The 17150-nt window shown below is 54.0% G+C and overlaps 1 long non-coding RNA gene across 1 annotated transcript; it reads left to right on the top strand.

Moving 5' to 3' along the window:
- Positions 1-7123: 7123 nt before the first annotated feature.
- On the top strand, positions 7124-8300 carry LOC107542402 (uncharacterized). Its single transcript, XR_001603710.2, has 2 exons — positions 7124-7206; positions 7554-8300. It is a non-coding gene; the product is annotated as an uncharacterized LOC107542402 (long non-coding RNA).
- The last annotated feature ends 8850 nt before the right edge of the window (positions 8301-17150 follow it).

Below are 17150 nucleotides of genomic sequence, written 5' to 3'. Positions count from 1 at the left end.
TTGTGGGCTCAATTCCTGATCAAGGGCACGTACCTGGTTTGCAGGTTTGATCCCCAGCCCCAGTTGGGGCACGTTAGGGAGGCAACCAATCGATGTGTCTCTCACATTGACGTCTCCCTCCCGCCCTCCCTCCCTCCATGGGAAAAAATATCCTTAGCTGAGGATTAACAGCAACAAGAAAAAGTAATAAAATTTTAAAAAGCGTGTCCATTACAACGGCCTCAGAGACAAGCCCCAGAGAAGGTTTAACGCCCTTTGTGAAAACGTTTGAAACAATACCAGTGAGTCCAAGGGCTCCCAGCAAGGTAAGAAGCCTGATGTGCCAGAATCCCCGTAGGTGACCTTGGAAGGACCAGTCCGAACAGCCAAGCCCCAGCCGCGGTACAGACGCCCTAGTGAGGATAAATGATTGTTAGTGTCAGGACTCAGGTTGGGATGGTTGTTACTCACCGCTAGCTGACTGATACATAAGATGCAGAGCCATGAAGGTTTTCACACCGGACACTGAGACGATCAAATATGACTGAGGCATTTACGTCTGGAGAACGAAGATCCATGACAGGTGTGAGACTCTAGATACCAACGAGGAGGCTATTGTGATTTCAGAGGGTGTGTTCGTGGCCTTGGGACACTGTAACAGGTTGCCACACACGCCGCCGTTTGAAACGACACAGCCGTGCTCTGTCACAGTTCTGGGCGTCAGAAGCCCCAAATCAGACTTGCTGGGTTGGAGTCGAGAAGTCGAGGCTGGAGGCTTCTGCAAGCTCCAGGGCAGAACTGGTGCCTGGTGTTTTCCAGCTTCTAGGGGCATAAGGAGTGACTATTTGAGTTGGGGGCAGTGGAGACAAAGGCTGCCACCCCCACCTGGGCAAGATGCTGGAACATTTAGGGAATTAATCGCGGGAGCAATGATGAGCCCAGCTGCCTCCTGCAGACACCACACAGGAGAGGTGGGAGGGGATTAGGGTTGGGAGCCCTCGGATGGCAAATGCTGCTCTTATCTGGGTCCCCTGGTCTACAGGGAGTTTGCTAGGTCCCTGGAGGGAGCCCCGTTTGGATGCTCTGCCTGCACCTTTAACTCGTGGCATCAGCTCCCTGATCCGTGGGAAGCCAGTCAAACACCTTGACAAATACCCCTTTGTCCCCTGAGGCTCCTCGCTGCCACTTGTTTGCGGAAATAACAGGTACGTTGAAAAAATGCCCCTTTTTCCATTTTCATGTCTAATTGAATTCTCTCCTGACCTCTTGGCTCCCCTCGGCGGCGTCTGGGGCCCTGATGATGAGGAAAAGAATTTCGTATTTGGATAATAAAATTCCCTCACTTGCCTTCAGCCACCTTCAACTCAATTTCCTGTCCCCGGAGACGGTGTATATTATAGGATAGAATCAAATTCCTTATTCATAGGGAAAGAGTCCCCAATTTAATCTGAATATTCAGCGCTCGGGCCCGGTCAGGGTGATGGATGGCATATGGAAATGCCGCTGGTTCGCGTAATCAAAAGGCAGGACGGGCTCCGGTACCGGGAGAAATAATGAAGTCTATTCAATATTCCCATAAAACGCAGAAACGCACATTACGGCACGAGACCCCGTGCGCTCTTATTACCTTGCCCATAACAGCTCCGTCACAAATTAAGAATTAATGTAGGCGAGAGCCCATAACATGCAACAGCCCCGCAGAGCAAAGGTGGGTGCCCGCCGCTGTTTATGGGACCAAACGCAGATCCAGGGAACTCCGGCTCCCGGCTGGAAATGAGAGGCTGGGAGACCCGGGGAGACGGCCGCGTGTTTCCCGAGGACTGAGGAAAGGCCTTCGGGAGATGGGTCCCTTTGAGGCCAGTGAGAATCAGAAGCACGTTCTTGTCAGCAAATCCCACTGCCCGGTCGCAAAACTCGACAGCGCTTCTGGCCGATCCCCACAGAGGTGGAGGGGGTGGGGCGGGTGCAGGACTCGGGCTGTTGGGCATAAAAAACCCGTGTCTGTCGGGTCCACGGCTAGTGGCTGAAATGAATTTGGAGCCTGGGACCAGCAGACGTGGACTCAGGCAGCTGTACTCTGCCGTTTAGTTATTTTAGAAGCCATTAGGGGTGAAAACAATAAAATAAGTCAATTTAAGAGGGAGCCAGAGCTGCCGTCCCAGAGACCGTCCTGCCCATCTGATGCCTCGAACTTTCATGTTAAAATGGGACAAAGTAACCTTTGCATGGGGCCTAAAGCAACATTGTGTCCAAAAGAGCTGTCTGCTAAGATGATGGGAAAGCAGGTGTGATGACCACTGAGGAGACAAAGTAACCTTTGCACGGGGCCTAAAGCAACATTGTGTCCAAAAGAGCTGCCTGCAAAGATGACGGGGAAGCAGGTGTGACGACCACTGACGAGACAAAGTAACCTTTCACGGGGCCTAAAGCAACATTGTGTCCAAAAGAGCTGCCTGCAAAGATGATGGGAAAGCAGGTGTGACGACCACTGACGAGACAAAGTAACCTTTCACGGGGCCTAAAGCAACATTGTGTCCCAAAGAGCTGCCTGCAAAGATGACGGGGAAGCAGGTGTGACGACTACTGGATGGGGGGACAGGACTGAAGATTAAACACGTTTAGAATCAGCGTCACGACGTCCTGTTACCTGCACCCACAGCCACGCCCTCCTGCTGTGGGTGTCACTGTGGCCCGTCCCTTCCTCACAAACACCCATCACCTCTGTCTCATCGGGACGCCGTTTGGGCGCCTGCCTGAATCCGTGCTCTCCGAGTCTCTGCTCTTAGTGATCTCAAATAAATGTTTGTTGCCCGTCATGTGAGATGTCCAGGATCCCAGGTATAAAACGGTGTGGTCAGCTCTGCCCTTCTGTGGGCTGAATGATGAAGCAGACAGACAGACGCCCAGACACGGGCTGGACCATCTGGGAGGAGGTGACATTGGTGTATGTCCATCTGTGACCCCCAAACCATCACGGGGGTGACCTTTGAGACCCCACCTATCCCTAGTCTGCTCTCAGACATGACCTCAAAGTGACCCCAACATGGACATGGTCCTGGTGGCCTCCGTGAGCCCCCTCTCGTGACCTGACTCACCTCCTTGGAGCATCAATTTCTACCTTGGTGACGTCGCCTGTACCAGAGCCCTCCCCTCAGGATTCTGACGAGTGTTTGATGAGCGGACACGGGGAAGCCCTCAGAGCCATTCTCGACTCCCAAAATGTGGTTATTTGGAAACAGGGTCTCTGCAGATGGGATGAAGTGAAGGCTCTGAGATGAGGTCGTCCTGGGTCTTGGTGGCCCTACATCCAAGGGCAGGGTCCTTGTAAGAGACACAAGAGGAGACACGGACACAGAGAAGCCACGTGGAGACGGAGGCAGAGACGGGAGGGAGGCGGCCACCAGCCCAGGGACGCCTGGAGCCCCAGGAGCTGGAAAGGGCAGGAAGGACCCTCCCTGGAGGCGCCTTGAGTTCCCATCCAGAAAAAGCTTGATCACAGACTCCTGGTGTCCAGGACAGAGAGAGGATGTTTGTCTGTTGTCTGAGCCCCCAGTTTGGGGTCATTTGTTACAGCACCCCCAGGGCAGGGACAGCGGGGGACATTGGGAAGTGACTGTGACATGTCCCCTGGCTGCTGCCTATGAGCAGAACTCCCAGATGACGCTGTTAAACAACACGGCGGGGCGTTTGGTGACACACTGGTCAGACGAGGCTGCCCCGGACACCTGGGTCCTCTTGTCACTACAGTCCCCAAGGCTCCAGAGGACGCTGGACCTGGTCCCCGGGTGTTGCGCCCTCCTGGGAAGCCGGTGGCAGGGCGCCGTGCAGGGAGGGGCAGCTGGGCCGAGGTCAGGTGGAGGCTGCACATTCTCGGGTTATTTCCAGGGCTGTGGCTCCTGCCCCCCACCTCCCAGCTGTAGCAGCAGATCTCAGGAAGTGACAGCCACCGAGGCTGCCTCTCGGTCTGGCTCCGGAATCTCAGGTATGTCATCAGCCGCTAATCCTCGGCCTGGAGCCCCGTCGGCGCTCCTGTGACAGAGACGCCTGCCTGCCGAGCCCTCCCGGGGTTGACAGGCGCAGACTCTCCTGGGTTCTGCTGATGGGGCGCATGGCGCTGTCCACGGTCACCAGGCCCAGCGACCCACACGGGACAAGGCGGACTTAGGGGGTGGGAGCCGGGGAGCTGCCCTCCTGTCCACATGCTTTTTTTTCTGTTAACCCTCCACCAGGACATTTTTTTCCATTGATTTTCATAGAGTGGAAGGGTTGGGGGGGAGAGAGAGAGATCAATGTGAGAGAGACACATCCATGGGTTGCCTCCCAAACGTATCCTGATGGGGGCCAGGGATCGAACCTGCAACCCAGGTGCGTGCCTTTGACCGGGAATCGAACCCAGGACGCTTCGGGTGCGAGGGCTGACGCTCTAACCACTGAGGACATCATCCAGGGCAAAAAAGGGATATATATTTTAAAAATATGTTTTTGTTGATTTCAGAGAGAGGAAGGGAGAGGGAGAGAGAGAGAAACATCAATGATGAGAGTCACGGATGGGCTGCCTCCTGCTCGCCCCCTGCTGGGGATCGAACCCACAACCCGGGCACGTGCCCTGACCGGGAATCGAACCAACGACTTCTTTGTTCACGCAATGATGCTCAACCAACTGAGCAACACCAGCCCGGAAAGAAGAAAAAAAGGGGAGCCTTTGGCGTGAACCCTCAGGACGAACGGGGCCGTGCAGGCGTGGGACAAGGTGACCTCCCCGCGCCCCGCCCCCGTCGGCGCACACACCGAGGTGGCCCAGACGCTGCCAGGCCCACGGCTCCGGGACGCCTCGGATTGGAGCGGGACGGTTTATTTGTAGCCACAGCGCAAGTGGCCCAGATTTCGACACCCTGCAGACGTCCCCGTGGGGCCTGAGGACGGCATCTGTCGGACACACCTCTGCGCGGTCACTTGATACGGTCGCTCGGAGCCGCTCTATTCTGGGCCGGCAGCTGGCGGAAGGAGGGGCCGGGCGCTTTGGTTATTTTGGGTGGAGACGCTGACAGATTCCGACTGTTGTTAATGTTTTAATTTTTTTAGACTTCCTGCGCTGGGGGTAGGAAACCTCTGATCGTAGGGTTGGAGCGCTGGGAGGGAGTCCCAGCCCAAGGGGCTCTGCGCAAAGATGATGCTTTTTCTAGTTGGAAGGTGACATTTCCCCTCGTGATTGCCAAGGGCTTGTCCTGTCTTCCCGCTGCCCTTTGAGCAGCCTGGTCCCCACACTTTTGCTGGCGTGCCAGCTCCCCTGGGGGGGACCCTCTCTGGCATTCAACTCGGGGTGCCCGGTGCGGTGTTCGATGGGCTGCCTCCTGAGCGCCCCCCTCCTGGGGGTCAAGCTGGGCATATGCCCTGACCAAGAATCTAACTGTGACCTCCTGGTTCGTGGGTTGATGCTCAACCACTGAGCCACACCGGCCAGGCAAAAAGTGCAATTTTAAAAGATCCTCACCCGAGGATATGTTACTATTGATTTTAGAGACAGGGGAAGGGGGAAGAGAGAAGCATCGATGGGTTGCCTCCCTTAGGGGCCCTGTCCGGGGATGGACCCCGCAACCTAGGTCTGTGCAGTGCCCGGGAGTCAACCCCGCAACCTCGTGGTGCACCGGCCGACACTCCAACCAACCGAGCCCACCCGCCAGGACAAAGCGTGTTTTTACATGAACTCCTGAGGACCCTGGCCCTTCACGCTTCCTTCCTTCCATGTTAAATCAGCTTCCCTCCTGGGCTGTCCAAGAGGCTGGTCTCAGAAGAGCGGGGGCACCGGCCCCCCCCAAAGCTGTCTGTGCCGAAGCCAACGGTCCCGTTCCCCGCCCCCCCCGCCCCCCGCCGTGCTATGCAGTTAACCTCGTTGACTGGGAATAGAGGTGAGTTGGAAAAAGATGTTTGCTCATAAAAGAAAACGTGGCTTTTCCCCCACCGTCTCTGCACCCCTGGATCTCAGGGACGCTCTTGTCACGTGGAGAAGTCATCTGAATTCTAGAACGTTCTGGTGAGGGGTTCTGAGCCCTGCCCCTCTTGCGGGGGAGGGAGGTGGCGAGGCAGGTGTCTGAAGTTCCGATGGTCAGCGTTTTCCTAGTCCGGAAAGTGTCACCCCACAATCTCACTGCTCACCTCTGCGGTCTGTTTACACCCTGGCTTAGGAATTAAATATTTGTAGACAGGAGTGTGTGTGTGTGTGTGTGTGTGTGTGACCGTGACCATGTGAGAGTGTGTGTGTGTGTGTGTGTGACCGTGACCATGTGAGAGTGTGTGTATGTGTGTGTGTGACCGTGACCATGTGAGGGGGTGTGTGTGTGTGTGTGTGTGACCGTGACCATGTGAGAGTGTGTGTGTGTGTGTGTGTGACCGTGACCATGTGAGGGTGTGTGTGTGTGTGTGTGTGACCGTGACCATGTGAGAGTGTGTGTGTGTGTGTGTGTGACCGTGACCATGTGAGAGTGTGTGTGTGTGTGTGTGTGACCGTGACCATGTGAGAGTGTGTGTGTGTGTGTGTGTGTGACCGTGACCATGTGAGAGTGTGTGTGTGTGTGTGTGACCGTGACCATGTGAGAGTGTGTGTGTGTGACCGTGACCATGTGAGAGTGTGTGTGTGTGTGTGACCGTGACCATGTGAGAGTGTGTGTGTGTGTGTGTGTGTGACCGTGACCATGTGAGGGTGTGTGTGTGTGTGTGTGACCGTGACCATGTGAGAGTGTGTGTGTGTGTGTGTGTGTGACCGTGACCATGTGAGAGTGTGTGTGTGTGTGTGACCGTGACCATGTGAGAGTGTGTGTGTGTGTGTGTGTGTGACCGTGACCATGTGAGAGTGTGTGTGTGTGTGTGTGTGACCGTGACCATGTGAGAGTGTGTGTGTGTGTGACCGTGACCATGTGAGAGTGTGTGTGTGTGTGTGTGTGTGTGTGTGTGTGTGACCGTGACCATGTGAGAGTGTGTGTGTGGCCAGGGGTGGTGGAGAGGGGTTGCCAAGGGGACCCAGCGGCAGTGAACTTACCGCCGGCCCTCTTCTCTCCTCCTGTGCTCAAGAGAAGGTGTGCAGGGCCCTCAGAGGGCCAGGTGGCCAATGGGCAGCAGGCTTCCTGTACCTGGGGGGCCCTGGACACTTGCATGGACAGCGTTTCTGTAGGTTGGTGTCATCCTTCCAATGTCACAGCTGGGGCTCCATGAAGTCTGGTGGAAGCCGCAGAGGTGAGGCCCGAGGCAGGTCCTGGTGATACAGGGATGGAGGGACGCTCCCTGGTGTGCAGCCCAAACTCCCACTCTCTGTGGGTCCGATAGCCACCGCCGCCAGCAAGGCAGACACCGGGGCGGGGAGATAGACTGCACAGCCACGAACATCTAGGGCAATCTGACCCTTCCTGTGCACCTGAGTGGCTCCCTGATGCGACCTCCTCCTCCAAAGGGACAGGTGTCTCCGGCCACATTAAAAAAGTGCAGGGTGAGCACCCTCGGTTGGGGAATTAGGGCCCAGTTTGAATAGCTCGGCCCAGAGGCTCTGAGCTCAGATATTAAAGCTCTTTGTTATTTCCCTACAGCTTGGCCCTAGAAATTGTCTTAAATCACAGCCACGCGATCGCATCCCACAAATGACGCCTTTTGGATAATGTAGGGTTCTGACTTCTGGCACCTGCGTTTCCCTCTTTCTTTGGGAAAGTCAGTGCCACGGACTTTGGTCGTCCCCGACATAAACTGGATTTGTTCCAGACGTGAAAGTCGGCATTTGGAGGAGACAGGGGTCCTGCCGAATGCTGACTGTTCTCCAGAGAAAAATGACCTGAGATCCACCACAGCTGTTTCATTACTTCTCAGAATGATGGGGACTCATTTAATAAATGGAAGAATTTTTTAATCAAATCATAAAACAGGATGTATAAACTTTATTATTGATTGCACATTCGTAAAAGCTTTCTCAATAAAGCCGACCGGCCTCCCAGTCTCAGGTTTCTATTAGGTAATTTAATCTGTCTAACTCTTACTTTATATTGTTTTTTTTTCTTTTTTATTACTTCATATTACAGTACATCTTTGTAGCCAAAAATTGAATAGCATAATGTTTTGTGTGTTTTTTTTCTTCCTGAGACAAAAAAATAACAAACTGTGCTTTTGGTTCAAGGAGGTCATAATTCCAGACGAAACTTAATGATTTTAATGGGAAAATGTTCTACCAAGAAAAAATAAAAGCAGAAGGGTGCAGGGAGCTTTATGTCTGCTTTGATCTGAAACATTGTAGCAGCGTTTGTAAAATCTGTTTCTCAAAGTAACATAAAAGTGCTTGGAAGTAAGTAGCTGTTGTAACATTTGCTTTGTTACTCGTTTTAAATGAAACTACTTCATTTCCTTTGTGGACATTGTTACTTTGTTCTCAGTGACGAAGTTGTGTTTTTCCATGACGCGGGCATCAGATGAATGAAAATCAATCATGGGGCATCTTCTTTTATTTTTTGAGCGGGAGGAACTTGGTGGCAGCCCGTTCCGATCTCGATGCTTCCCGGCTGCCCCCTCACACGTCCCAAATCTGTCTGGACGTTCTGAGGTTTCTCCGTGTTCACCCATCCCATCCACACATGTGGCCACCTCTGGTTCTCATGCAGGTCTTGGGAGAGAGGCTAGCGTTACTGTCGCTCTATGATAAAGGCGTGACAATGAGGAGAAGAGAGTGGCTTAGTCAGGGTCTCAGGGCACAAATGGGCTCTGGGCCAGGTGTCTACTTTTTCCTCAGTCTCTTTCTGCATCCCAGTCACCTCCCCTCCGACCTTGGTGGCATGGGGGAGACCAAACACAGGTAGCCAAGCCTGGGGGGGCTAAGGCATCACAAGGCCATCCTTCCATTCACAGTTGTTTGTGGCCACTCCCTTCCGATCCCATTCTGACAAGGAATGTGCCCTGCAATCTCCCTGATTGACAGTGTGACCTTGGTCAAGGTCACTGCCTGTGCCTTCTCTTCTGTGTGCTGTCTCGGCTATTCCTGGGGCTGTTGGATGTTCCTAAGGTGCTCAGGGACCCACAGCATCCCAACTGTCTCCTCCTCCTGGGCCTACCAGGCTGGGTAGAGCAAGCAGCTTGGGGTCAACCGTGAGCTGGACTCCAGCCAGAGTCTCCTATGTCCTTTGTGCCACTACCAAGGTCCTTCCTCTTCCCTCCTCCCTCTTTCCCTGGTTTTCTGTGACCTTAGATGCCCAATGTCTATTACACCGAAGGTCTATGCTTCTGTCTGTTGATTTCATTCAATATATTATGCTCACAAGGTCCATCTGCATTGTAGCCTCAGCCAGAATGTATTTCCTTTTCATGGCTTAGTAATATTCCATTGTGTGGATGGACCTAATTCTGTTTATTAATCTACTGATGGACACTTGGATTGTTTCTACCTCTTGGCTACTGTGAATAATGCTAATGTGAACCTGGGTGTGCAAACATCTCTTTGAGTTTCTACTTTGAATTCTTTTAAATATACCCAGAACTGGATTTGCTGGGTCACATGGTAATTTTCTTTAATTTTTGAGGAAGTACCATATGACTTTTCCCCAGCGATTGCACCATTTTGAATTCCCACCAGCAGTGCATGATAAGGCTCACCTTTGAGAAGCTCAGTTAAGAATCGTGGAACTACACACCTACTACTTTATTTTATTTTATTATTTTATGTTTTTATTGATTTCAGAGAGAGGAAGGGAGAGGGGGAGAGAGATAGAAGCATGGATGAGAGAATCATTGATCGGCTGCCTCCTGCATGCCCCTTGCTGGGGGTCAACCCGGGCATGTGCCCTGACCAAAGAATCAAACCAATGACCTCCTGGGGCACCAGCAGATGCTCACACTTACCTTTTGTTAACTACAATGTGTGTGTTCAGTCAGTTTTTACTCCTAAACGATCTCACTGCCGGGCTTTAGGGACGTGGGGTGGGCTGGGCATGAATAAAGCCCCAGGACCCTCCACCTGCTCTGGGAACCAGCCTGTTTAAGGCCCAGTGGCTGCGGGGAGGTCGGCGCCACCTGGCGGGCCAGACGGAGACGACACCTGCGGCAGAGCCCTACCCGCCCTTCCCAGTGGGTATGTCACCTTCAGGGCTCCACACGCAATCAGAGCCTGGTCACAGGGACTAGCAAACAAAACCTGGCCGTGACCTGCGCAGAAATGTCCTCCCCCACATGCTGGTGTCTGCGCCCCAGCGACTCTGCAAATTCGACCCCGTACAACAGTTTACGCCGGGAAGGTAACTAAGCTGGGACGTGGCCCCGCTCAGGTGTGTGCGTCGGGCGGTCTCATGGCCATGCTTCCCCTTGAGTCATGGCCTTGGGAGGCGAGGGCTGGGGTGGGGGCGAGCAGCTGTCGCTGGACAGCTGGAGCATGACCTCCAGAGCACGGAGAGGTTGCCTCGTGGGCTCCTTCCTGTCCCAACGGCCGGGAGTCTGTTTACCCGTCGCTATGGCTGCCCAGGGTGACATTTCCTGTCTCTGCCACCCTTCTATCCTGCAAGGGTGACGCAGACACACTCTCTGTCCCAGGAAACCTGCCCACTCCTGACCTGCTGCAGGACAGGGTTGCAGGGGATGGGGTGGGATTCAGGGAGCCTTATCAAGGGGTGCTCTGGGCTGTGGGGTTCAGACATTTATCCAATCACTCATCTATCTATGTTATCCACGTATTTATCAATAATCTGTATTTCTCTGTCTTTTATCCATCCATCCATCCATCCATCCATCCATCCATCCATCCATCCATGTGTCGTGTGAGTGCATGCGTGGGCATGTGAGTGTGTGTGTTCAGGTGGCATTTGAGCAGAGCTCTGTCCCATGTGGACATCGAGGGGAAAGTGTCCCAGGGAAGGAAGCTGGGAGAACTCAGGACCTACAAGTGTGTAGGTGACCTGGCCGAGGTGCACAGGTGGGGGTGGGGAGCAGATCCGGCTGGCCTTGCAGGCCTGCTGTGGACATTGTGGCCTGTGTCAGAGCTTCACTCCTTTTCATGGCTGCGTAATATTCCACAGTGTGGACCAGAGCCCAGGGTCACACCCCAGGTGAGAGACCGTGGCAACTCATATGCCAGGCGATGACTGAGGGGGCAAGATGCGGCTGGGCTTGCGGTGAATTTTGGAGACAGAGCTCCCAGACTTTGCCACTTGGCTAAATACACATGTGTGGAGATTGAGGAGCCCAGGACCGAACCAGTCAGCAGGGCACACCTGTGAGCAGGAGGCAGGAATTGGCTCATTCACGCTGAGTGAGTGACACCAGAAATAGGTGCACTTTCTGTGGAAGGAGGTGGAGGTGGGTTACCATGGGCCCTAGCTCTAGGGTCTCCAGGGGTCCAGGGAGAGAGATTAAAGTAAAAATGGAAACGCAGAGGCCGAGGACAGCTGGGACAGTCTGCTGCTCCCCCAGGCCTGTCCTGGCAACGGCCGCGCCCGAAATTCCAAAAGGGTTGCTTTCCTGGGGCGTCAAGGGGCTGGCGGGCTGGCGGGCTGGTGGGTGCCTCCCGGGAAAAGGTCCTGAGAGCTTCGGCTATAAATAGCCCAGGGCACCGAGGGCAGCAGGCCCACCTGGCGACAGCATTTCCCTTACACATTCCCAGGGGCCAAGAACGCGCCTGCAGAGGGGGATGAGCTGGGACAAGATTACGGGCAGGAACGCGTGTGTCCGAATTTAGATGCTGCGTTTGCCTTTTAAAGGCACGGGGAGCTCTCCCAGAGCTGAGGCACCTGGGCTCCTCCGTGTCCACAAGATGCCTTTCGGGCCATGGCTCCACCCACACCACGCCAGGCTGACCCCAGGCCAGGCCGCTGGGCACAATGACCCTGAGATCTGTCACCACCCGCCAGCAGCCAGCGTAGACCTCAGCCTGGGGGAATGTGGCACCCTCTGAATTAGGAAGGAGCTGGACCCTCCCACTGGTGGGGACCGAGAATGGCACCCTGTTTCTTCTTTTTGTCTGGTCCTGCTGTCTGCTGCTCACAGCCTCCAAGGATCCAGCTGCCCCACAGCTGGACATTGGGTCCACAGGGGGGACCCGGGACACCGTGGGGCTCAGGTCTTTTTCTGGGTCCATCTAAAGAAGAGAATGCAATCATCTGAGACCCGCACCTTCACCCGGCAGCCCAGCTGTCGGAGCTGTGTTTGTGTGGTTGCTGGGAGCTGCCGGGATTATAAATAGAGGGGTCAGCTGGGGCCACAGAAGAGTGGACGCCAGGGACCAGCTGTTGTAAACAGTGACATCGCAGCCTGGCCTTCCAGGGGCTGTTGGTTACAGGGGGACGGCTCCTTCCTAAGTCATGAAGGGCTTGGAGACGCCTCCCACATGAAGTGCCCACAGCCTCACAGATCCCCCACGTGGCCTGTCCTACAAAGACCTGGATGAGTGGCTAAGAGAGCGGGAATCACGGAGATGGGTTGGCACATTCTGGTGCATTTTTAGGAGAATGGTTTTGGGGCCAGTTTGCATGAGAGATGGAGACGACCCTGGGGTCAGGCTCTTGTCCCTGGTCCCTGGTTGTGTTCTCAGGACCATCCCTGGGTCTTCAATGTGGCTTCAAACACAGTAACTACGGCCGACCCTGGAACAAGAAGGATTAACGCTGGGCAGGTCCATGGACATGTGCATGTGTGAGTGGCTGTAGCAAAACACCACAGCCTGGGAGACTTATGGACAACTGACATTTATTTCTCACAGTTTGGAGGCTGGAAGTCCGAGATCAAGGCACCAGCGGGTTCCCGGTCTGACGGGAGCTCTGTGCCTGGTGCATAGATGGTGTCTTCTCACTGTGTCCTCAGGTGGGGGCAGGGGCTGGGGCTCTCTGGGGTCCTATTTATAAGGTACAAATCCCATCTAACTGTCTTTTGTCACTTTAAAATATGTCTGCTTTGATTTTTAGAGAGAGAGGAAGGGAGAGGGAGAGAGAGACAGAAACATCGATGATGAGAGTCACTGATTGGCTGCCTCCTGCACGCCTCCTACAGGGGATCGAGCCCTAAACACAGGCATGTGCCCTGACCCGGAATCACACTGTGACCTCTCGGTTCCTGGTTAGACACTCAACAACTGCGCCACACCAGCTGGGCTGTCCTTTGTCACTTTAATTTGCAGGCCCCTGGCACGGAACCCAACAGGGTTCATGACCGCCCCGTGACCTGATCCCACCCCCAGAGGCCCCACCTCCATGACAAGCATGCAGTGCACCCCACCCTCAACCTCGATTTCCTCGACTATAAATGTTAATAGAATGATTCACTCGCCTGCCCTGAGGACTCAGGACTATTTGGTGGCTCAAAGGAGATTCCAGGGTGCCATGCACACTGTCCCCTTTAAGGTCAGATGATGTAACAGCCACGGAGCTGAACAGAACGGTGCTGACCAGCCACCCGGTCCTGCTGTGCTGGGCTCAACACTCCAGCTACCAAACCTTATTTCTCTCCCAAGGCTTGTAAACCCTCTGCTGGGATTCTCTCTCGTGCCAATAAATGTTTGCAGCTTCCTGTGCCCATGAGCCCTGCGAACCCTCGGAAACACACTCTTAGTTTATTAGGTCGTAAAAGCGTGTTTAAGAGACGGGCGTGTGGGGCTCTGGATGCCCCTGGCTCCTGGGGCTCGAGGTGGTTACAAGACGGTGGCCCTGGGGGTGGCTGCTGACCTGCAGAGGGTGTGGGGGGGTCATGGCTGACGACGGAGCAGGTGGGCTGGGCTTAGGCCTTGCAGCTCCTGGAAGGAAGATCCTCACTGTCACCTTGGGTGGGTGCTCAGGGCCACCCGGGTGGGCTTCCTCTATCCCAGGTCAGGCGAGGGTGAGGGCCAAGGTGCTCTCTCAGCGTCAGGCCTCTTCCTGCGGCAGGCCCGGCCTCTTTAGGCTCAGGTTTTGCCCATCTCCTCCGTGACCCTGAGTGGGTCTCCTCTCAGATCCAGGAGTTGGTGCTTAAGTGAATTCTCTGCATAAATTCTATGGTGCAGACTCACAAATGTAAAGGACACAAGGCAAGCTCAGCCAGTGTGGCTCAGTGGGGGAGCATCATCCTGTGCACCAAAGAGGTCAGCACTTTGATGCGGGGTCGGGGCACATGCCCGGGTTGCGGGCTCAATCCCCAGTCGGGGGCATGCAGGAGGCGGCTGATCCATGACTCTCATCACTGATGTTTCTATCTCTCTCTCCCTCTCCCTTTCTCTCTCTCCAAAAAAAAAAAAATCAATAAAAACATATTTTCAAAAAGGAAAGAAACGAAAGCAGAGAAAGAAAAACTAAGCCATTCACAGAACAGAGTTGGGTCCAGCCCTGTTCACACACAACTGACCCTCCCGCTCCAGCCACACGGGGCCCAGGGGTCCCACACCTTACCTCCTCCTGTAGATCTGGTATTTCAGGTAAGAAGGTTGATGTTTTCAACTGCCTGAGGTTGTGAGCGAGTCTGTATATGTGTGTTAATCTTCACTCAAGGATATTTTTTTCATTGATTTTTAGAGAGAGTAGAAAGGAGGGAGAGAGAGAGAAACATTGATGTGAGAGAGACACACCGATCGGTTGCCTCCTGCACGTACCCCAAGTGGGTCCAGAGGTCGAACCTGCAAGCCAGGTATGTGCCCTTGACCGATGGTGCACCCCCCCGGAATACTCATTGCGTATTCCAGTTGCCACAATCGCCCCCCAAATGCATGGCGCGGCTGTGTTTCTCTCCAAACAGGCAGACGAGGGGGTGCGTCCTGCAGGACATTTCCTGGCCGGGGGAGGAAACGTCACCACCTCCAGCTCACACCGGGATTGGAACTTGAACCAGGACTTCCCGCCTGTGGCTGCCGTTCCCCACGCGGCCACACGATGGCAGTGTGACCCACAGAAAGACAGGGACCCAGGGCTCCTGCACTTGGAAATGCTTATTTTCTGCACCCCCTTTACCTCCAGGCGCCTGCCCCCCTTTTGCGTGTTTAACAAGCCCGGTGTTTTGTTTTGCTTGTGACGTTCGTTACAAATCAGCATGGGCCCCCCTGTTCCTGCCCCCAGTTCCTAAGTTGGTCCAGTCTGCAGGGTTCACCCGCTAATTCAGAACTGATGTTGGAGAGCCCGCAGGCTTTTCCCTAATAAACTGTTATGACTCCGGCTGCCTTTCTGACTTTTCCCCGCAACACAAAGGCCGGCTGGGTTTACTGCTAATCTCACAGATTAGACTAAAACCGAGGGGGCGCCAGTGTTCCCCGAACTCCCCACCCTCCGCCCCACACTAGCGACGAAGGAACTTTACAAACACAGGCTCCAAATTGTCAGGACCGTGCCAGGCAATTTTCTTGGTGCTTCCAGACATCGGAGGGTGGCCCGGCCTCTCCTCATGTCCCCAGAGCTGAAGTCGAGGGGCTGACGTGCACCCCCACTTCTGCGAGGGGTCCAGGGGGTCCCTGTCTGGGACTTTCTAGCTCACATTTGCCCCATGAGTTTCCTGAGCGACAGCTTTTTGGTGTTTCCTCCAGAAACTTTTTGTTTTATTTTTTTGCAGAAATTGTTTAAGTGCCCTCATAAGTCCGAGGAAACCTTCTTTCAGTTCTGCCTGCGGGTCCACTTTTTGCGAACGATTGAGGAAATACTGTGACGTATTCACAGTTGTAACCTTGAGTCGTCACTCTCTGCACACATCTGTCTGGCTGGTTTCTCAGAAGCTTCGGGTGGAATGTTCTGGAAGTTGATGGACAGTTTTTTAAAAAAAATCTTCATCCAAAGATATGTTTCTCTAAAATTGATTTTAGAGAGAGTGAAAGGGAGAGAAAGAGAGAGAAACATCAATGCGAGTCATTGATCGGGTGCCTCCCTCGTGCGCCCCCTACTGGGGATCGAACCTACAACCCAGGTATGTGCCCGACCTGGAGTCAAACCTGTAACCTTTCGGTGCCCAGGCCGATGCTCCAACCAACTGAGCCACCAGGCCAGGTGACCTTTACTGTTTTACTGCATCGTGATGGTGAGAGGCAGGGAAAGGCCCAGGGAAGGGCTGGATTCCAAGTGCTGTGTCCAGGACTGAACATCCCTCTGAGCTGTTTGCAGCTGCCCATGAGGTGGTTCCAGACGGCCAGGTGTCTGTCCTCGGCCAGCTCTAAGCAGAAGACAGGGATCTCCTTCCACCATTAAACAGTGACCTCCACGTGCAAGGAATGGGTCCCTTTTTTGTCTGCTCTTGTCCGGCTGGCCGGCTGCCCTTCCACTCAGTCTGCTGGCTCTCAGCAGCCACTTTGTTCTCCGAGGATCCTTTGAAAAACACCCGAAGGCAGCATCTCCTGGGTTCTTGACATGACTCGGAGATGTGAGGGTGAAGCATGGGAGCAACTTTCAGCAGATTGGCAGAGCGGCACCCGGGCTGGGGAGGGTAACGGGGAGCAGTTGTTGTGGGGTGACGCTGAGACAGCCGACCCCTAGGGTGGAAGGATGAGTTGTGCCTCCTGAACCGGCTCAGGCCCAGGATTGGAGAGGGTGAAACCAGGCATCTGGTGCCTGAAGGTGGACAAAGCTCCGTGAAAACAGTAAGGACAGGGGACCTCTCTCCAGACTTTTAGCAGACCCCGTAAACCTGTAACAGTGCTGTCAACATTGTCATCTGGCCGTGGTCACTCTTTACCACACTTAAGAATCACGTGGTCACCCGGCAGGCGTGGCTCAGTGGTTGAGCGTCGACCTATGACCCAGGAGGTCAGGGTTCAATTCCTGGTCAGGGCACAGGCCCGGGTTGTGGACTCAATCCCCAATAGGAGGCGTGCAGGAGGCAGTTGGTCAATGACGCTCTCTCATCATCTATGTTTCTCTCTCTCCCTCTCCCTTCCTCTCTCTCTAAAAATCAATGAAAACATGTTTAAAAAACCCCCAACAACTTGCAAAACAAAAGAATCATGCAATATGATGCACATGTGTCTGATCACATGTATGTTCGTTGTGACACATGCTTAGACTCATATGTATTGATTGCAACACATGTCCTGTGTGACAAAGCATGTTAGTTTCAACATGTGTGTCCATTGCGGCAAAGTGTGTAGATTCTAACACACACAGCAACCTCAGACACCTGTCTATTTTCACAAGCATGTTGATTCTGACATGTATGTTGATTGTGATCCGTGTGTCGATTGTGACACGCGTGTAACTCGTGCTGGACAAATGCACACAAACCACCACAAC

This window comes from Miniopterus natalensis, chromosome X, assembly GCF_054644295.1.
Source record: "Miniopterus natalensis isolate mMinNat1 chromosome X, mMinNat1.hap1, whole genome shotgun sequence".
In the NCBI taxonomy this organism is placed as follows: domain Eukaryota; kingdom Metazoa; phylum Chordata; class Mammalia; order Chiroptera; family Miniopteridae; genus Miniopterus; species Miniopterus natalensis.
Note: the sequence above shows the minus strand (reverse complement) of the source record. Positions and strands in the feature narration are given on the sequence as shown.